This window comes from Melozone crissalis, unplaced genomic scaffold (assembly GCF_028551555.1).
Source record: "Melozone crissalis strain CALT ecotype California unplaced genomic scaffold, PUWL_Pcris_2 ptg000195l_1, whole genome shotgun sequence".
NCBI classification, from domain to species: Eukaryota; Metazoa; Chordata; class Aves; order Passeriformes; family Passerellidae; genus Melozone; species Melozone crissalis.
In genome coordinates this window covers 49,878-71,330 of record NW_026535960.1, presented here as the reverse complement: position 1 = coordinate 71,330, position 21,453 = coordinate 49,878, and positions in this window count along the sequence as shown.

Here is a 21,453-nt window from a genome sequence, read left to right as displayed (position 1 = left end):
TTCAATGCCTCCTGACATAAAATCAGGAGTCAAAGCAGCAGGCGCAAGATCAGAAGCCACTCTTGAGTCCTTTTCCCTGGAGGACCTTCGTGGCCTACGGAAGGATTACACTCGAAGGTCTGATGAATCCATAATTAGTTGGCTGGTCCGTCTCTGGGATGCTGCAGGCGAGGCTACAATTCTGGATGGCACTGAAGCCAGGCATTTGGGATCCCTGTCACAGGATCCTGTCATAGACCAAGGAATGATGAGGGGGGCTAACTCACACAGCCTCTGGGCACGGGTCTTGGACAGTGTTGCACGAAGATACCTGTGTGCAGATGATCTCTATATGCAACAAACCCAGTGGAAGACCATAGAGCAAGGGATCCAACACCTGAGAGAAATGGCAGTGGCAGAGATTATCTTCTCAGATGATGTAACAACTAGGAACCCAGACTTAGAACCATGCGCATCTGTTATGTGGTGAAAACTTGTACAACTTGGGCCACATGAATATGCTTCTGCCTTAGCCATCATGAAGAGGGATGAGAGGGAAGAGACTGTGCTTGACATGGCAAGGAAGCTCCGAGCATATGCAGATGCTGTACATGGCCCGACACATGCCAGAATTGCAACAGTGGAAACACGTCTGCAGAAATTGGAGGATAAGATAGAGGAGAATCACAAGAAGCTCAGAGAGGAGATTAAAGACAACCTTCTCCGTATCTCAGCATTACGGATCAGAGATTCTGGTGCCCAACACAGACATTCCCCAGATGGAGAGAGATGGTACACCCCACAAGCTGATCTGTGGTTCTACCTGCGTGATTGTGGGGAAAACAAGAGGAGATGGGATGGAAAACCTACTGCTGCTCTGGCATGACGGGTGCGTGAATTAAAGGAAGACACGGCTCAGAGAGCGAGTTCCACCAAAAGGAAAGCAGCTCCAGTTGCCCGCAGCGGAACTGCCAGGTATGATGATGATGACATGTCTGATCCCCTTCAAGGAACATCCAAGACATATGCCCAGGGAAAGAAGGATAACCAGGCTTAGAGGGGCCCTGCCTCTAGCCAGGTAGAGGCTGGGGAGAATCGTGTTTTCTGGTCTGTGTGGATTCATTGGCCTGACACATCTGAACCACAACAATATAAAGCTTTGGTTGACACTGGTGCGCAATGTACATTAATCCCATCAAGACATGTGGGGACAGTCTGTTTCTATTGCTGGTGTGACAGGGGGATCACAGGATTTCACTTTGGTGGAAGCTGATGTGAGCCTGACTGGAAATGAGTGGAAGAACCACCCTATCGTGACTGGCCCAGAGGCCTCATGTATTTTGGGCATAGATTACCTCCAAAGAGGGTCTTTCAAGGACCCAAAGGATCTCAGGTAGGCATTTGGGATAGCAGCTGTAGAGACAGAGGGCATCCAGCAATTGAACATGTTGCCTGGGCTGTCTGAGAATCCATCTGCAGTAGGGCTTCTGAAGGGAGAAGAGCAACGAGTGCCAATTGCGACTTCCATAGTGCATCGCCAACAGTATAGAACCACTCGAGATGCTGTGGTTCACATCCATAAGATGATCCAAGAGCTTGAGAGCCAAGGGGTGGTCAGCAAGACCCACTCACCCTTCAACAGCCCCATTTGGCCTGTGCGAAAATCTGAAGGAGAATGGAGATTGACTGTGGACCATCGTGCACTGAATGAAGTGACTCCACCACTAAGTGCTGCTGTGCCAGACATATTAGAGCTCCAGTATGAGCTTGAGTCCAAGGCAGCAAAGTGGTACGCCACTATAGACATTGCCAATGCATTTTTCTCCATTCTCTGGCAGCAGAATGCAGGCCTCAGTTTGCCTTCACATGGAGGGGAGTGCAGTACACCTGGAACCGACTGCCCCAGGGGTGGAAGCACAGCCCCACCATCTGCCATGGACTGATCCAGACTGCACTAGAAAGGGGAGAGGCTCCAGAACATCTGCAGTATATTGATGACATCATTGTGTGGGGGAACACAGCTGCGGAAGTGTTTGAGAAAGGGAAGGAAATCATCCAGATCCTCCTGGGAGCTGGTTTTGCCATTAAAAAGAGTAAAGTAAAGGGACCAGCTCGTGAGATTCAATTCCTGGGAGTGAAGTGGCAAGATGGACGGCATCAAATTCCTACAGATGTCCTCAACAAGATCACAGCAATGTCTCCCCCCACCAATAAGAAGGAGACACAAGCTTTCTTGGGTGCAATAGGTTTTTGGAGAATGCATATTCCTGAGTACAGTCAGATCGTGAGCCCTCTCTACCTGGTCACCCGCAAGAAGAACAATTTCCAGTGGGGCCCTGAGCAGCAACAAGCCTTTGCCCAGATTAAGCAGGAGATTGCTCATGCAGTAGCCCTTGGCCCAGTCAGGACTGGACCAGAGGTGAAGAATGTGCTCTACTCTGCAGCCAGGAACCATGGCTTGTCCTGGAGCCTTTGGCAGAAGGTGCCTGAGGAGACTCGAGGCCGACCACTGGGATTTTGGAGTCGAAGCTACAGAGGCTCTGAAGCCAACTATACTCCAACAGAGAAGGAAATCTCGGCTACCTATGAAGGAGTCCAGGCTGCCTCGGAGGTAATAGGCACTGAAGCACAACTCCTCCTGGCACCCCGACTACCAGTGCTGGGGTGGATGTTCAAAGGCAAGGTTCCTTCCACTCACCATGCCACCATTGCCACATGGAGCAAGTGGATTGCTCTTATCACACAGCACGCCCGTATAGGTAAACTGAATTGCTCTGGGATTCTGGAAATAATGACAAACTGGCCGGAAGGTGAAAACTTTGGTCTCACTGATGAAGGGGAACAAGAAGTGACACGGGCTGAAGAAGCTCCACCATACAACCAACTGCCAGCAGAAGATACACGATACGCTCTCTTTACTGATGGTTCTTGCCACATTGTGGGAATGAACCGGAAGTGGAAAGCAGCCGTATGGAGCCCCACACAACAGGTGGCAGAGGCCACTGAAGGAGAAGGTGGATCAAGCCAACTTGCTGAACTCAAAGCTGTTAAGCTGGCCCTGGACATTGCTGAGAGAGAGAAGTGGCCAAAGCTCTACCTTAACACTGATTCATGGATGGTAGCCAATGCTCTGTAGGGATGGCTGGAGAGGTGGAAAGAGGCTAACTGGCAGCGTAGAGGAAAACCAATTTGGGCTGCTGATCAGTGGAAAGGCATTGCTACCAGGGTAGGGAAACTGCCTGTGAAGGTCTGCCATGTAGATGCCCATGTCCCCAAGAGTAGAGCTAATGAGGAGCACCAAAACAATGAGCAGGTAGATCAGGCTGCAAAGATAGGGGTGTCCAAAATAGACCTAGATTGGGAACATAAGGGAGAGTTATTCCTAGCTCGATGGGCCCATGATGCCTCAGGCCACCAGGGCAGAGATGCCACCTATAAATGGGCATGAGACTGAGGGGTGGATCTAACCATGGACAGTATTTCTCAGGTTATCCATGACTGTGAGACGTGTGCTGCCATCAAGCAGGCCAAGCGAGTGAAGCCCCTGTGGTACGGTGGGTGGTGGTCCAAGTGCAAGTATGGGGAGGCCTGACAGATTGACTACATCACACTGCCCCCCAGACATGCCAGGGCAAGCGCTACATGCTGACCATGGTGGAGGCCACCACTGGATGGCTGGAAACCTACCCTGTGTCTCATGCTACTGAAGCCCCAAAACGGATAGCCTTCAAGAAATAATGAGTTAAAACATGGAATGTGAAACATTTGAAGAAAGCTTAGCACTTAGGAAACATATAGGGCAATAAATCAGTTAAGGCATGGAACACCGTGACAGGAAAGAGAGACAGGGATAGGGGAACTGATGGGCTAAGCATGTTCAGAGCCAACAAAGTCAAACTAACCCTAATAGCCTTGCCAAGCCAGGGGACCAAGCCAAGTACACCGGGAATTGGCCATATTAGAATAGGAGTTCAAAAGTTTAAGGAGGAAGACTCATCAGGTGACCCCTGCCCACGATGAAGGCAACCGGAACGACCACCAAAATGATCCTCAAAAGAGATGTCTCCGCCCACGCTCCGCCTACACCACGCCTCTTATGAATATGTATGCAAAAACATGATTATGCATGTGATATGATGTAACTTCATAATCAAAACTGTATAAAAGCCTTACTTCGGTTACGAGATACTCAGAAATCCCTTTTGTGATTTCTCCGACGCGTCGTAATAAAATACCTCCTGTCTATGCTGACTTAAATTGAGTCTCTTAGGCAGTTATTCTCGCCTTTTGGGGCAAAATTCGGCATCACTACAGCCTGGAACACCATCCTGGGCCTTGAAAAGCAAGTTCTGTGGAGACATGGCACCCTTGAGAGGATTGAGTCACACAATGGGACTCATTTCAAGAACAGCCTTATCAACACCTGGGCTAGGGAGCATGGCATTGAGTGGGTGTACCATATTCCCTACCATGCACCAGCTGCAGGAAAAGTGGAGAGGTACAATGGTCTGTTAAAAACCACATTGAAAGCATTAGGTGGGGGATCTTTCAAAAACTGGGAGCAGCATCTGGCAAAAGCCACCTGGTTAATTAACACCCAAGGCTCTACTAACCGAGTGGGCCCTGCCCAATCTGAGCCTTTGCAGAGAGTAAATGGAGACAAAGTCCCAGTGGTACATGTCAGAGGTTTATTAGGGAAGACAGTTTGGATTAATCCTGCCTCGAATACAGACAAACCCATTTGTGGGGTTGTTTTTGCTCAGGGACCAGGTTGCACATGGTGGATAATGCAAAAAGATGGAAGAACACAATGTGTACCTCAGGGAGATCTGATTGTTGGGTGAGACCTATGTGTAAATATCACTGTTTGCTGAATGTTATTACCTTTGTGTATAGCTGTATACTGGATGTATAATGTATGTGTTTGTAGAGTTAGAATTTATATTAGTTTTAGTAGTAAGCGGACGATGTGGGGATAAGGGGTGCAGTGTCCTAGGTTGACTATATGATGCTTTTATCCCCAGTCATCTTGTCCTGTTTATGCTGAATAATAATTTGCACATTTAAGACTTGGTCCAGAGAGTGAAGGGGGGGAGAAAAGAAGCGCGCAGTTTGTTTTCAGACGCTGCACTCACTCCTCCACATTCCTGCTCCTGGACTGTGTTGTCTGCAGATGGACAGACTGTGGTACTGAGCTCTCCTTTGCTTTTAGTTAGTTTTAGCTAGCTGAGCCAAAGAAATTCTCTGGACTAGTTTTTTCTTTTTTCTTTGGACCTCTTGAAACTGTTCTGGCCTGCACACCCAGGAGAGTACCGGCAGCTGCAGCTGTGGCCCGCCGGGCCGGGCCTGGCCTGGGAACATTTGCAGCACCGGAGGGAGTGATCAGAGAGACTGAGTGAGCTGAGCTGCAACCTGGGGAGGGGATTTTGTCAGTTTGTCATCTCTTTTGGAGCTGCAAGAGGTTTTATTGTTTAATAAACAGATTTTTTCCACTTTTCTCCAAGGAAGTATTTTCTCCCAGACCGGTTGGGAGGAGGGGCCGATTGGATCTGCTTTCTTAAAGGAGACACTTTGGGGGTTCTCTTGAAACTTTGCCCTGAACCAGGACACCATGGAATCCCTCACAGCTGGGTTCAGAGCAAACTCAAATTGGCTCTTCTAAAACCCAGGATCCTTGTCCCCTCCAGTGTGCTCAGCACGACCTTTAACTCCACGGTGCTGTGCAGCTGGAGCAGCAGGACAGGCACCTTTGCAGCCTGAGCTGCCCTTGTTCCTCTCTGTCCCTGCACAGAACACAGCACGGAGGAGAACGGCAGCAGGGCCCTGCACGTCCCCGGGCTCAGGTTTTGTGTCGCTTCAGCTCCACGGAGACGCGGGTCAAGTGGAAAACCCAAACTGTTTATTAAGGGAAAGTGAAGCAAAAGAGGTGAGCTGGGAGATAAAAACAGGGAGTGGACAAGGCCTGAGGGCTGCAGGGAGGGAGCTGCCAACAGGGAGAGAGAGAGATGGCACGAGCTGCTGGAGCTTGAGCTCCTGGAGCTTCCCACTGGCTCAGCTCTGAGCAGCGAGAGCTGTGCCTGGAGTTCCAGCTGGTCCATCCTGCTCTGCAGGTGCTCCCATCTTCAGTGGGAGCTGGAAATCGCCGATGGACGCCGGTCCATCTGATCCAGCAGACGAACCAAGTCCTGCAGATCTCCTCTCAAAGGTCAGCTGAAGCAGCATGCTGAGGCAGGATGGGCTCTCATCTTCCCTCAGGGCTTGAAGAGCTGCAAGAGAGAGGAACAGAGGCCAGATTGAGGGAATGCAAGGAAAGCCTCCTGCCAGGGCCATCCCAGCTGGCTCTTGCCAAGGCTTCGGCCAGAAGGTGCTGGCCACGGCTCGGCCACATTTCTCTGGCAGCTCTCCGGGCTCTGCCCGCGCCGCCCCTCGTTCGCACAGGTAGCAGAGCCCTTTCACAGCCCGGGCACGGATTGTAGCTGCAGCTGCCCCCGGCGGTGCTCGTAGGTTTGTTATTTTTTACCCTGTTATGTCAGTTTCCTCAGTATTTGCTGGAGCTGTGCTTACCTTACAGAACTAGCTCAAACTACGTGAGAGCCATTTGCAGTTCTCTCCACACACCTGGAGAATGGGCGACGTTTCTGAGGATCTGGCAAGTGTACTTCTATCAAAACTCAGGCTGTGAAATTTCTGGGGAAAACCCTTCTGTGTCCTGAAGGGTTCAAACTCTGGTGAGGATCCAGTTATTAGGTGCTCACCTGGATGGTTCCAGCTCTTAAAGTGAACACTTGTACTCTTGCCCTGTAGTTTACATCTATTGTATTTTTGTTATTATGCAAGATTTTACGGCTTTGCAAAATAGTGTGCATTTCACTCTTTGGAACCTCTCAGATTGTTCTTTGGTGCAGCACCACCTCATGGGACACTTGGCTGCTGTCCTGAAGGGGTTGGTCGCTAGAATTGTAAGTTCTGGAGAGTTTGTAAGTCTTCTGTCCCCAGGGAGCTATCATGCTTTGTTTACTTTTGTTCTGTTTGTTAGGCGCTGCTTCTCATTGGAAGTATGAATTTCAAACTACCCTGTTCTTTTTTTAACTGTTTTCCTGGTTCTCTCCGTACGGCAGGGAAGGACTCTCGTATCCTTGTCATCAGGCTCGGTGCTGTCCAAGAAGATACAGAGACTAAAAAAATCATAAGAAGCAAAATATGACTGCAGGGAAAACAAGCTGGAGAGAACAAAAGGTGATATTGTTATCCTTACCCTGTATTAGAAACATCCACTGTGCTTTGATGCTGGTAGCTGCCAGGGGCTTGTTAGCTCTTTGTAGGCAGGTGTAGGTGTTCACTTGTAGGTTTTTTCTCTGGACAAGTCAATTCAAACTTTGCTAAGCTTATATTTGCAGATTACTCTCTAGCACAGTCCAGCATGACATTTTTGAATGTTGTAAAAATACCATGTTACTTGGAAATTGCTAATGATGAGAAGCTTTAAGAGAAAATAAGATTTCAGGGTTGGGAGATGTGAGAAGAATTTTGTGGGGATGTTAGACTGAAATAAAGCACACTTGAAGCTGGACTGGCACGCTGGCAGATCCCCAGTTAAACAGTAGTGCTTACATTAGCCTGGGGGTTGCCCATTGCTTCTGTAGAAATCAATGTTTCCTGGTCTTCAGAAGTAAGCTGCTTTGAAAAGCTGGAAGGTGCAGCATAGTGACAATCCCCGTGCTTCGGATTAAAAGTAGATTTCAGAAGGGTGATAGGCTTTTGTCTTTTCCTAGAAGTCGATGTAATCCTATTGAGGAGTTTTTAATTCTGTGCTGCCATGTCATCCATCAGGCCCCTGTCGTACTAATCATCATACAGGTACAAAACAAAAAATCAGACCCTGTCCCAACCACTTAGAGCCCAGAACACGATTTCCTCGGGCTGCCATTTGTGTGCCATCGGCACTCACCACGGAAGCGAGCTGGGGATTGTTGCAGCTGCTGGGAACAAACCGCTCCTCGTCACACAGGAACGGAATTGGGACGACGCCTCGGCCAGCCCCTCTCTGCCATCGTCTCCTGAATCTGCAGCAGAGCAGTTCCGGTCCATCCGGGCACGTGTAATCCAGTTCCTGATGATCTGAGCGCACGGAGCAGCGCTCCGCTGCTGTGGGGGGCTCAGGGAAGGCAGAGTGTGCATTGTCATCTTCCTGAACCTACAGACGAATCCAAGTGAGAAGCCACAGGGTGGAAATCAGTCGCATATATGCTAAACAAAACTTGCAGGTTTTTTTTAAGAATTGTTTCTGCTTGTTCTTTGTTGTGCTTCAGCGCTTAGAAAACCTCTCTTTAAAATCAGTTCAATTCATCAGTTGAACCTTTGTTTGCAGACCCTCAGTGAGCAGAATTTGTTGCAGACTCAGTGCACGCTGTGCCGGCCTCCCGGGAGTGTGAGGAGCTCACGTGTGCTACTTTTTGCTTTAGGACGCTCTGAGGTATTTATTCCTTTTGGGATACATGATGAGAATTCCCAAGAGAGGTAGTTACAAGGTATGACATGGGGAAAAAGCCTGTGTGGTTGGAATGTTGTTGCTGTCAAAAGTTAATTTTTTCTTAGCCAGTAGTTTGCTTTTTGCTTTATTGTTGTGGTATCAGTATTTTATTGTTTAAAAAATTCCTTCAAAATAACTTCAGTGGTTGGTGTTGGCCACCAGTACCTTGTTCAGATTTGCCTATTTGCTTGTAGCTAAAATGTTCACATCTTGTTTATCATTCTATTTAAGAAACTGCTGCCCAGCCAACTAATAACTGAATATCCATCTGTCTGGGACACGGAGAGAGGATTCAGATAATGTCTTTGTTTCCAGAAAAAAGGAAAAAATGTCTTTGTTTCCTCTCTAAATAGAGGAGAAGGGGATGAAGATGCGGGGCTCTGATGCCATTGGGGGCACCCCAAGGTCCCCAGGAGAGGGAGCCCCACTGCAGTGCAGGAGCAGGTGTGTTCTCATGTAATATTGAACAAATTACAAATATAAATATGACAATTATAAACATGAAAATATGTTTAAAATACTTAAATAAAGCAGGTTTTTTTTATTTGTCAATAGGCAGAGTTTTGATTGTAAAAATTATAAATACAAATAATATAAAGGTAGAAATCTCAGTTTAGAAATATATAATAAATACATACAGATAAATATAAAAATTAAAAATATAAGAAAAAATTAGTTGTAGCAGTAGATATTATACATAATTTAAATAATAATTTAAATCTATTTTAAAATTTTATATATATATATTATATCATTAATGTAATACATCCAAAGAAATGATAAATTAAAATATGAATGTATAATTATACAAAGTATAAATAAAAAATATTTCAATATCCTTTAAAAGAAGGGGTTTTTTTTATTTATTTGCTTAGAGATGGGGTTTTTATTTGGAATAATGGAAGTATTATAGAAGTATAAATCTAAATACAGAAATATACAGTCAATAAAGAAAGGTATTTATAAGAACACGACTGAACGACGCCGTCTTCGGCCGAATGGAACGAGCTCAGCCGAACCAAGGCGAGACCGGTCGAACCTGACGGGCTCGAGCGAACCGAGTCCAGGCTTGCGAGGCTGCCTGAACGGAGCCGAGCTCGGCCGAACCGAGCCCGCCGCTCTCGTGCGCGCTAATTAGCGCGAGTGCGGTCACAGCCCAATGAGCTCCTGTGCCACCCCGCGCTCCCGGTCGTGTCGGTACGAAGGCCGGGCCGCCCGCGGGACGCGGCAGCAGGAGAGCGCCGAGCCGGGCGAGTTTAACGTGAGGCGGCGCCGCTTGCCCACCCTCGGGGGGGCGAGCCGAGCCGACCTCAGCCGAAGGCGCTGAGAGCGGCTCCGAGTTCGGCCGAATGAAGGCGAGCCGCACCGAGCGCACGGAGAGGCTCCGAGTTCGGCCGAATGAAGGCGAGCCGCACCGAGCGCACGGAGAGGCTCCGAGTTCGGCCGAAGCGAGCCGAGCCGGGGCCGAGCGCACGGATCGGCTCCGAGTTCGGCCGAAGCGAGCCGAGCGGGGCCGAGCGCACGGAGCGGCTCCGAGTTCGGCCGAAGCGAGACGAGCCGCTCTGAGCGCACAGAGCGGCTGCGAGTTCGCCCGAAGCGAGCCGAGCGGGGCCGAGCACAGAGAGCGGCTCCGAGTTCGGCCGAATGAAGCCGAGCCGCGCCGAGCGCACAGAGCGGCTCCGAGTTCGGCCGAATGAAGCCGAGCGGGGCCGAGCGCACAGAGCGGCTCCGAGTTCGGCCGAATGAAGCCGAGCCGCGCCGAGCGCAGAGAGCGGCTCCGAGTTCGGCCGAAGCGAGCCGAGGCGGGGCCAAACGCACGGATCGGCTCCGAGTTCGGCCGAAGCGAGCCGAGCGGGGCCGAGCGCACTGAGCGGATCCGAGTTCGGCCGAAGCGAGCCGAGCCGCTCTGAGCGCACTGAGCGGCTCCGAGTTCGCCCGAAGCGAGCCGAGCGGGGCCGAGCACAGAGAGCGGCTCCGAGTTCGGCCGAATGAAGCCGAGCCGCTTCGAGCGCACAGAGCGGCTCCGAGTTCGGCCGAATGAAGCCGAGCGGGGCCGAGCGCACGGAGAGGCTCCGAGTTCGGCCGAATGAAGCCGAGGCGCGCCGAGCGCAAGGAGAGGCTCCGAGTTCGGCCGAAGCGAGCCGAGCGGGGCCGAGCGCGCAGAGCGGCTCCGAGTTCGGCCGAAGCGAGGCGAACCGCGCCGAGCGCAGAGAGCGGCTCCGAGTTCGGCCGAATGAAGCCGAGCCGCGCCGAGTGCACGGAGCGGCTACGAGTTCGGTCGAAGCGAGCCGACCGGGGCCGAGCGCACGGATCGGCTCCGAGTTCGGCCGAAGCGAGACGAGCCGCGCCGAGCGCACGGAGCGGCTCCGAGTTCGGCCGAATGAAGCCGAGCCGCGCCGAGCGCACGGAGCGGCTCCGAGTTCGGCCGAAGCGAGCCGAGCCGAGCCGCGCCGAGTGCATAGAGCGGCTCCGAGTTCGGCCGAAGCGAGCCGAGCCGCTCCGAGCGCACTGAGCGGCTCCGAGTTCGCCCGAAGCGAGCCGAGCGGGGCCGAGCGCACAGAGCGGCTCCGAGTTCGGCCGAATGAAGCCGAGCCGAGCCGCTCTGAGCGCACGGGGCGGCTCCGAGTTCGGCCGAAGCGAGCCGAGCCGCTTCGAGCGCACAGAGCGGCTCCGAGTTCGGCCGAAGCGAGCCGAGCCGCGCCGACCGCACGGAGAGGCTCCGAGTTCGGCCGAAGCGAGCCGAACTGGGCCGAGTGCACAGAGCGGCTCCGAGTTCGGCCGAAGCGAGCCGAGCCGAGCCGCGCCGAGTGCACAGAGAGGCTCCGAGTTCGGCCGATTAGAGCCGAGGAGGGGCCGAGCGCACAGAGCGGCTCCGAGTTCGGCCGAAGCGAGCCGAGCGGGGCCGAGCGCACGGAGCGGCTCCAAGTTCGGCCGAAGCGAGCCGAGCCGAGGCGGACCGAGCGCACGGAGCGGCTCCGAGTTCGGCCGAATGAAGCCGAGCCGCTTCGAGCGCACAGAGCGGCTACGAGTTCGGCCGAAGCGAGCCGAGCGGGGCCGAGCGCACAGAGCGGTTCCGAGTTCGGCCGAATGAAGCCGAGCCGCGCCGAGAGCACAGAGCAGCTCCGAGTTCGGCCGAAGCGAGCCGAGCCGCTCCGAGCGCACAGAGCGGCTCCGAGTTCGGCCGAAGCGAGCCGAGCCGCACCGAGCGCACGGAGAGGCGCCGAGTTCGGCCGAAGCGAGGCGAGCCGCTCCGAGCGCACGGAGCGCCTCCGAGTTCGGCCGAAGCGAGGCGAGCCGCTCGGAGCGCACGGAGCGGCTCCGAGTTCGGCCGAAGCGAGCCGAGCCGAGGCGGACCGAGCGCACGAAGCGGCTCCGAGTCCGGCCGAAGCGAGGCGAGCCGCTCCGAGCGCACGGAGAGGCTCCGAGTTCGGCCGAAGCGAGCCGAGCCGCTCCGAGCGCAAGAGAGCGGCTCCGAGTTCGCCCGAAGCGAGACGAGCGGGGCCGAGCGCACAGAGCGGCTCCGAGTTCGGCTGAATGAAGGCGAGCCGCGCCGAGCGCAGAGAGCGGCTCCGAGTTCGGCCGAAGCGAGCCGAGCCGCTCCGAGCGCACGGAGAGGCTCCGAGTTCGGCCGAAGCGAGCGGGGCCGAGCGCACGGAGCGGCTCCGAGTTCGGCCGAAGCGAGCCGAGCCGCTCCGAGCACACGGAGCGGCTCCGAGTTCGGCCGAAGCGAGCCGAGCGGGGCCGAGCGCACGAGAGGTTCCAAGTTCGGCCGAAGCGAGCCGAGCCGAGCCGCTTCGAGCGCACAGAGCGGCTCCGAGTTCGGCCGTAGCGAGCCGACCGGGGCCGAGCGCACGGAGAGGCTCCGAGTTCGACCGAAGCGAGCCGAGCCGCTTCGAGCGCACAGAGCGGCTCCGAGTCCGGCCGAAGCGAGCCGAGCCGCGCCGAGCTTACGGAGAGGCTCCGAGTTCGGCCGAAGCAAGCCGAGCGGGGCCGAGTGCACGGAGCGGCTCCGAGTTCGGCCGAAGCGAGCCGAGCCGCTCCGAGCGCACGGAGAGGCTCCGAGTTCGGCCGAAGCGAGCCGAGCCGCTCCGAGCGCAAGAGAGCGGCTCCGAGTTCGCCCGAAGCGAGACGAGCGGGGCCGAGCGCACAGAGCGGCTCCGAGTTCGGCTGAATGAAGGCGAGCCGCGCCGAGCGCAGAGAGCGGCTCCGAGTTCGGCCGAAGCGAGCCGAGCCGCTCCGAGCGCACGGAGAGGCTCCGAGTTCGGCCGAATGAAGCCGAGCCGCTACGAGAGCACTGACCGGCTCCGAGGTCGGCCGAATGAAGCCGAGCCGCACCGAGCGCACGGATCGGCTCCGAGTTCGGCCGAAGCGAGGCGAGCCGCTCCGAGCGCACGGAGAGGCTCCGAGTTCGGCCGAAGCGAGCCGAGCCGCTCCGAGCGCAAGAGAGCGGCTCCGAGTTCGCCCGAAGCGAGACGAGCGGGGCCGAGCGCACAGAGCGGCTCCGAGTTCGGCTGAATGAAGGCGAGCCGCGCCGAGCGCAGAGAGCGGCTCCGAGTTCGGCCGAAGCGAGCCGAGCCGCTCCGAGCGCACGGAGAGGCTCCGAGTTCGGCCGAAGCGAGCGGGGCCGAGCGCACGGAGCGGCTCCGAGTTCGGCCGAAGCGAGCCGAGCCGCTCCGAGCACACGGAGCGGCTCCGAGTTCGGCCGAAGCGAGCCGAGCGGGGCCGAGCGCACGAGAGGTTCCAAGTTCGGCCGAAGCGAGCCGAGCCGAGCCGCTTCGAGCGCACAGAGCGGCTCCGAGTTCGGCCGTAGCGAGCCGACCGGGGCCGAGCGCACGGAGAGGCTCCGAGTTCGACCGAAGCGAGCCGAGCCGCTTCGAGCGCACAGAGCGGCTCCGAGTCCGGCCGAAGCGAGCCGAGCCGCGCCGAGCTTACGGAGAGGCTCCGAGTTCGGCCGAAGCAAGCCGAGCGGGGCCGAGTGCACGGAGCGGCTCCGAGTTCGGCCGAAGCGAGCCGAGCCGAGCCGCGCCGAGTGCACGGAGCGGCTCCGTGTTCGGCCGAAGAGAGCCGAGGCGGGGCCGAGCGCACAGAGCGGCTCCGAGTTCGGCCGAAGCGAGCCGAGCCGAGGCGGGCCGAGCGCACAGAGCGGCTCCGAGTCCGGCCGAAGCGAGGCGAGCCGCTCCGAGCGCACGGAGAGGCTCCGAGTTCGGCCGAAGCGAGCCGAGCCGCTCCGAGCGCACAGAGCGGCTCCGAGTTCGGCCGAAGCGAGCCGAGCCGCTCCGAGCGCACGGAGCGGCTGCGAGTTCGGCCGAAGCGAGCCGAGCGGGGCCGAGCGCACGGAGCGGCTCCGAGTTCGGCCGAAGCGAGGCGAGCCGCACCGAAGAGGCGAGTCCAGCCGAACGCAGCCGACAATAGCCGAGTGTAGCCGTTTACAGCCGAATTTAGCCGCGCGGCTGTGAGCCTTGCACGGTTGAGCTGAGCGTGCATCGTTGCCGGTTTGTGATTGAGTGAGATGCACTAAGGAAACCAGCTTTGGGGAGGGAGGCAGGGAAATCCTCTCTTAACGTTTACCAATTCTTCCGTCAAAGCCATCACGGCAGGACAGCGTGAAGAGTGAAAGTGTAAGAAGATGTGGAGGGAAACAGAGAATCTGACAGGAGCATCGAACGCACAAGTGCACGAATTTTGCTTTTTGCTTGGATGTAAACTCAGAAATTGTAAGGAATTTGGGAAGGAGAAGGGACATTTCAGAAGGAGAAGAAGGAGAAGAAGTTGTTGTTACAGTCCTGGCAAAAGCTTTTGTTCTAGCTAATAAAAGAAGTTAGTTTAAATTAAAAAAAAAAAGTGGTTTCTTTTTTCTTCACTATTATATTCATTGGTGGTATATGGTGTGTTGTTTTATTTCTTGGTGTTATTAACTCTGTGTAAATTGTTTTTTGAGTGAAGCTAACTTTGCATGGGTTGTTTTGTATTTGAGGTAGGATTAATTTCAGTAGGTTTCTTTCATAGATTTCTGATAGGTATTACTGGGATTTTGGTTTTGTTTACTGTATGCATAAACATAGAGATTTGGTAGGGCCAGCTGGGCTGCTGGAGTTTTGAGTGTGAATTTATTAGATGGCTTTTGTTAAACACAGAATAATTATGTAAATTTATTAGATGGCTTTTGTTAAACACAGAATAATTATGTAAGGTAACAGCAAATTACCCAATTGATCTAGCTATGTAACCTTACCACAAAGTTTTATATCTTGCCAGTTTTCTGTTCTTCTGCTCCAAGTAGTTGTTGCAAAAAAGAAAGCACTGTTATTTTTCTGAAGAGTTTTCTTCTATAACAAGCCCTTTACTGCCCTTGAATGTGAGTCAGAGGAGCCAAACAGCTGCAGCTGCTCTGAGGGCTGTTATACCCGGTGGGATTCACCCCCTGCCTTTTCCTGGGTGCCATGGGAACGAGGGGCGGGCACCATCAGGGGTCTTTAACCCCAGCCGTGGCTGAGGGGCTTCATTCCCTCTCTGGGATGTGCTGGGGTAAGAGCTCTCCTGTAATTTCAGTGAAGAGGCTCTTTCAGCTCATCTCAGCTTCTTTTCAGCAGGTGTTACTGGGCATCTACAGCACAGAGGCTTGGAAGATTCTGTGAAGAAAACAGCATAGAACACAGGAAATATTTAGGTTTGTGATTTTGGGTTTTGTGTTTAGGGGTGGTAAGGTGCTTTTGTAATTTTTGGTTTTGCTCTGGTGGTTTTTTTTTTTTGTGTGTTTTTCTTTTTTTGGTTGGATTTTTTTTGTTGGAATTTTAGGTGTACTTTTGTTGTCTTTTTGGGGTTTTTTGGGGTTTTTGGTTGGTTTTCATTGGTTTTTTGGGTTTTTTTGGTTTTTGAAGGTTTGGTTTTTTTGGGGGGTTTTGTGTTTTTTTTTTGTTTTTCTGGGGTTTTTGGTGTTTTTGGGGATTTTTGATTTTGGGGTTGTTTTTGGTTTGGTTTTTTTTGTTTGTGGGCTTGGTTTGGGTGTTTTGGGCTTTTTGGGTTTTTTTTTGGTTTTTTTTTTTTTTAGTATTTGAGGAGTGCAACTCCCTGAAATTCCAAGCTGTGTCAAGCACAACAATTTTTCAGCAGATTCATCATATCACAAGAGGGATCTGCCCAGAGTAAAGGATGATGTTTGAGATTGAGGCTTCAGGTGAGTTGAAGATTGTGAGTGGGAGAGGGAGGGTGAGCAGGTATCCAGTTAGGAGTTATTGTGGGAAGGGGGAGGTTTGCAGACAGCAGGGTGAGAAAGGGTGTTTATTTCTTTATTTGAGGACCCCTGCCTCACAAGGCTTCTCAGAAGCCTAGCAGAGGTTTTCACATGTCTTACAGCACACAAGGTCATCCACTACACTCACAGGAATGCCATTTAACTTTGCCTTTCCCTAACCCAGGTGCCGCTCCTAATAAAGGCCACAGCCTTGGAATCAAGATGAAGCTGGAGCCTGAAGGAACCCGGCGCACTCAGGAGAGGGCAAGTAGCTGCCTTGGTGGGATTTGGCCCACATAACTCTGGACTCACACTTTGGTTTTGGTTTTCTTTATTGCAGCTGACAGAGAGGCTCACAGGTGATCCCAGAGCCCTCCAAGGCAGACTCATTTCAGGTGCAACGTGGATTCCCCTCACCGATCGTCCAAAAGATAAGTCGGGGGCCACGGCCTGGAGTTGGGAGAGTAGTGGGTTGGGAGTTCTTGGGGCAGATTTAAAAATTACCAGAGGGAAAAGCAATCTTCTCCAAGGGCCTCTTAGGACAGCTAAAGGGAGAGGCTCTACTTTTGATGGCAGCTTTCAGGCGGGCAGTGCAGAACAGCTCTGGTCTGTCTGGTGTTGTCTGGTGTGCTGTGTTCCCTGGTGTGTCTTTGGGGTCCCTTTTGCCTTCTCCCCTCGAGGCCCTCACCACAAGCATGATGTGTCGTGTTTCACGTCCCCCTGTTTGTCACGTTCTGTGTCACGGGTGTCTGCACACATTTGTGCCGGAGCTGTTCTGCCCTGCTGCATGGCCTGCTGCAATAGGAGAAGCCTGGGGAGTTGAAATTAGTAATGTGGGCTGTACTTGGGCTCTAGATGCTGTTCCTAGGTTGACATAGGGTATTTCCACGTTGTGAGTTATCCTGGTGGTGTTTGACATATGTTCTAACTTTCTTTCAGGTGCAGATGCATTCCATATGTGGCACAGGGTCAGGGTTAGGAGGTTCTGGGCCTTCTTAGGAGCGCGGTGAGTAGCAGACTGGTCGGGTTTTGGCCGATGTGGTGCCAAGATCAGGCACTGATGTTTGGTTCTCTTTCATACAGCTGTATGAGAGACACCAGCGCGGTGCCAGCAGGACCTTCCCAGGTGCCGAGGTGGCCTTTCTTTGCACCTGAGACAGACTGGCATCCCCAGATGTCTGAGAGATAAGTAGAGGGCCACAACCCACAGAGGGGATGAAGGCAGGGTGCAGGTTTGGGAATTACTGGGAGGGGTTTTTGAGTCCAATTTGGAGGTGAGGGGTGTTCATGAAGTGGCCCCTTAGGCCCCATAAAAGCAAAGTCTCACTTTTGATCACAGTGCTGAGGTGTGCAGCAGGGCAGTGCAGTCCCGCTGTGTCTGTTGTCTGTTGTGCATTATGTGTTGTTTGTGTATCCCCTGTCTTTTACCTTAGGGAGGGCCTGTCATTAACCTTGGCATCATTGTTGGCATCTGTGATCTCTGCATTCCTTGGTCTGGCACCCAGGCCATAGAACTTTTGACTCGGGAGCTCAGACAGGTATCAGACTTCCATCTCTCTTTGGAAGCATCCAGTCTGATGTCTTGTCAGGTCTTGTTCTGGGCTGTATGGACAGCTGTGCCCCACCTGGATTCATTGTGGTGGATTAGGACTTATAATAATATGAGGTTAGGTACAGCATTCTGATCATAGGATTCCTAGGCATCCATCTTTGCTGTTCTTGGAATAAATCCTTCAGTTAGCATCTTCTTCCTCCAGGCTTTTCTGAGCCACATCAGCTCCCCATCGGTCTCAGCTTGGTCATCTCCTTTTACATTCTCTCAGTCCTTGCAGCAATTTTCCTTGCCAAGAGATTTCTGTTCCTGTTGTGTCCCCGTTGTCTGTCCTGTCCTGTCTGGTCTGTGTCACGGGTGTCTGCACACATTTGTGCCGGAGCTGCTCTGCCCTGCTGCATAGCCTGGTGCGATAGGAGAGGGCCCGGGGACTTGGAATGTGTAATGTGGAGTGTAGTTGGACTCTAGATGGGATTTGTGGATGGACACAGGATATGTGGAGCTCATCAGTTATCCTGCAACAGTTTAACTCTTGTCCTAACTTTCTTTTCAGATTCCGAAGGATTAAATCTGTGCCAGAGGGCCCCATCCCGGGTGAGGGGATTGCCCAGAGCAGGTGAGGCCCCATTTGTCTCTGCAGCAGAAGTGTATATGGTGACTGTGTTACAGCACTGTTCTTTGTCTTTCTTTTTAGGAAGTAAATCTGGATGCCAGCAGCCAAGGTGAGCAGCGGAGAGAAGTGGTTGTTATTGCTCAGCTCTCAAGCACAGCAATTTTTCAGCAGATTGACCGTGTCACAAGAGGGATCTGCCCAGTGTCAAGGATGATGTTTGAGATTGAGGCTTCAGGTGAGTTGAGGATTGTGAGTGGGAGAGGGAGGGTGAGCAGGTATCCAGTTAGGAGTTATTGTGGGTGGGGGTTTGCAGGCAGCAGGGTGAGAAAGGGTGTTTATTTCTTTATTTGAGGGCCCCCCCCACAAGGCTGTTCAGAAGCCTAGCAGGGGCATTCCCATGTCTTACAGCACACAAGGTCATCCACTGCACTCACAGGAGTGCCATTTAACTTTGCCTTTCTCTTACCCAGGTGCCACTCCTAATAAAGGCCACAGCCTTGGAATCAGGATGAAGCTGGAGCCTGAAGAAGCCCGGCACACTCAGGAGAGGGCAAGTAGCTGCCTTGGTGGGATTTGGCCCACATAACTCTGGACTCACACTTTGGTTTTGGTTTTCTTTATTGCAGCTGACCGAGAGGCTCACAGGTGATCCCGGAGCCCTCCAAGGCAGACTCATTTCAGGTGCAACGTGGATTCCCCTCACCGATCGTCCAAAAGATAAGTCGGGGGCCACGGCCTGGAGTTGGGAGAGTGGTGGATTGGGAGTTCTTGGGGCAGATTTAAAAATTACCAGAGGGAAAAGCAATCTTCTCCAAGGGCCTCTTAGGACAGCTAAAGGGAGAGGCTCTACTTTTGATGGCAGCTTTCAGGCGGGCAGTGCAGAACAGCTCTGGTCTGTCTGGTGTTGTCTGGTGTGCTGTGTTCCCTGGTGTGTCTTTGGGGTCCCTTTTGCCTTCTCCCCTCGAGGCCCTCACCACAAGCATGATGTGTCGTGTTTCACGTCCCCCTGTTTGTCACGTTCTGTGTCACGGGTGTCTGCACACATTTGTGCTGGAGCTGTTCTGCCCTGCTGCATGGCCTGCTGCAATAGGAGAAGCCTGGGGAGTTGAAATTAGTAATGTGGGCTGTACTTGGGCTCTAGATGCTGTTCCTAGGTTGACATAGGGTGTTTCCAGGTTGTGAGTTATCCTGGTGGTGTTTGACATATGTTCTAACTTTCTTTCAGGTGCAGATGCATTCCATATGTGGCACAGGGTCAGGGTTAGGAGGTTCTGGGCCTTCTTAGGAGCGCAGTGAGTAGCAGACTGGTAGGGTTTTGGCCGATGCGGTGCCAAGATCAGGCACTGTTGTTTGGTTCTCTTTAATACAGCTGTATGAGAGACACCAGCGCGGTGCCAGCAGGACCTTCCCAGGTGACGAGGTGGCCTTTCTTTGCACCTGAGACAGACTGGCATCCCCAGATGTCTGAGAGATAAGTAGAGGGCTACGACCCACAGAGGGGATGAAGGCAGGGTGCAGGTTTGGGAATTACTGGGAGGGGTTTTTGAGTCCAATTTGGAGGTGAGGGGTGTTCATGAAGTGGCCCCTTAGGCCCCATAAAAGCAAAGTCTCACTTTTGATCACAGTGCTGAGGTGTGCAGCAGGGCAGAGCAGTCCCGGTGTGTCTCGTGTCTGTTGTCTGTTGTGCATTATGTGTTGTTTGTGTATCCCCTGTCTTTTACCTTAGGGAGGGCCTGTCATTAACCTTGGCATCATTGTTGGCATCTGTGATCTCTGCATTCCTTGGTCTGGCACCCAGGCCATAGAACTTTTGACTCGGGAGCTCAGACAGGTATCAGACTTCCATCTCTCTTTGGAAGCATCCAGTCTGATGTCTTGTTAGGTCTTGTTCTGGGCTGTATGGACAGCTGTGCCCCACCTGGATCCATTGTGGTGGATTAGGACTTGTAATAATATGAGGTTAGGTACAGCATTCTGATCATAGGATTCCTAGGCATCCATCTTTGCTGTTCTTGGAATAAATCCTTCAGTTAGCATCTTCTTCCTCCAGGCTTTTCTGAGCCTCATCAGCTCCCCATCGGTCTCAGCTTGGTCATCTCCTTTTGCATCCTCTCAGTCCTTGCAGCAATTTTCCTTGCCAAGAGATTTCTGTTCCTGTTGTGTCCCCGTTGTCTGTCCTGTCCTGTCTGTCCTGTGTCACGGGTGTCTGCACACATTTGTGCCGGAGCTGCTCTGCCCTGCTGCGTAGCCTGGTGCGGTAGAAGAGGGCCCGGGGACTTGGAATGTGTAATGTGGGGTGTAGTTGGACTCTAGATGGGATTTGTGGATGGACACAGGATATGTGGAGCTCATCAGTTATCCTGCAACAGTTTAACTCTTGTCCTAACTTTCTTTTCAGATTCCGAAGGATTAAATCTGTGCCAGAGGGCCCCATCCCGGGTGAGGGGATTGCCCAGAGCAGGTGAGGCCCCATTTGTCTCTGCAGCAGAAGTGTATATGGTGACTGTGTTACAGCACTGTTCTTTGTCTTTCTTTTTAGGAAGTAAATCTGGATGCCAGCAGCCAAGGTGAGCAGTGGAGAGAAGTGGTTGTTATTGCTCAGCTCTCAAGCACAGCAATTTTTCAGCAGATTGACCATGTCACAAGAGGGATCTGCCCAGTGTCAAGGATGATGTTTGAGATTGAGGCTTCAGGTGAGTTGAGGATTGTGAGTGGGAGAGGGAGGGTGAGCAGGTATCCAGTTAGGAGTTATTGTGGGTGGGGGTTTGCAGGCAGCAGGGTGAGAAAGGGTGTTTATTTCTTTATTTGAGGGGCCCCCCCCACAAGGCTGTTCAGAAGCCTAGCAGGGGCATTCCCATGTCTTACAGCACACAAGGTCATCCACTGCACTCACAGGAGTGCCATTTAACTTTGCCTTTCTCTTACCCAGGTGCCACTCCTAATAAAGGCCACAGCCTTGGAATCAGGGTGAAGCTGGAGTCTGAAGGAGCCCGGCACACTCAGGAGAGGGCAAGTAGCTGCCTTGGTGGGATTTGGCCCACATAACTCTGGACTCACACTTTGGTTTTGGTTTTCTTTATTGCAGCTGACAGAGAGGCTCACAGGTGATCCCAGAGCCCTCCAAGGCAGACTCATTTCAGGTGCCACGTGGATTCCTCTCACCGATCGTCCAAAAGATAAGTCGGGGGCCACGGCCTGGAGTTGGGAGAGTGGTGGATTGGGAGTTCTTGGGGCAGATTTAAAAATTACCAGAGGGAAAAGCAATCTTCTCCAAGGGCCTCTTAGGACAGCTAAAGGGAGAGGCTCTACTTTTGATGGCAGCTTTCAGGCGGGCAGTGCAGAACAGCTCTGGTCTGTCTGGTGTTGTCTGGTGTGCTGTGTTCCCTGGTGTGTCTTTGGGGTCCCTTTTGCCTTCTCCCCTCGAGGCCCTCACCACAAGCATGATGTGTCGTGTTTCACGTCCCCCTGTTTGTCACGTTCTGTGTCACGGGTGTCTGCACACATTTGTGCCGGAGCTGTTCTGCCCTGCTGCATGGCCTGCTGCAATA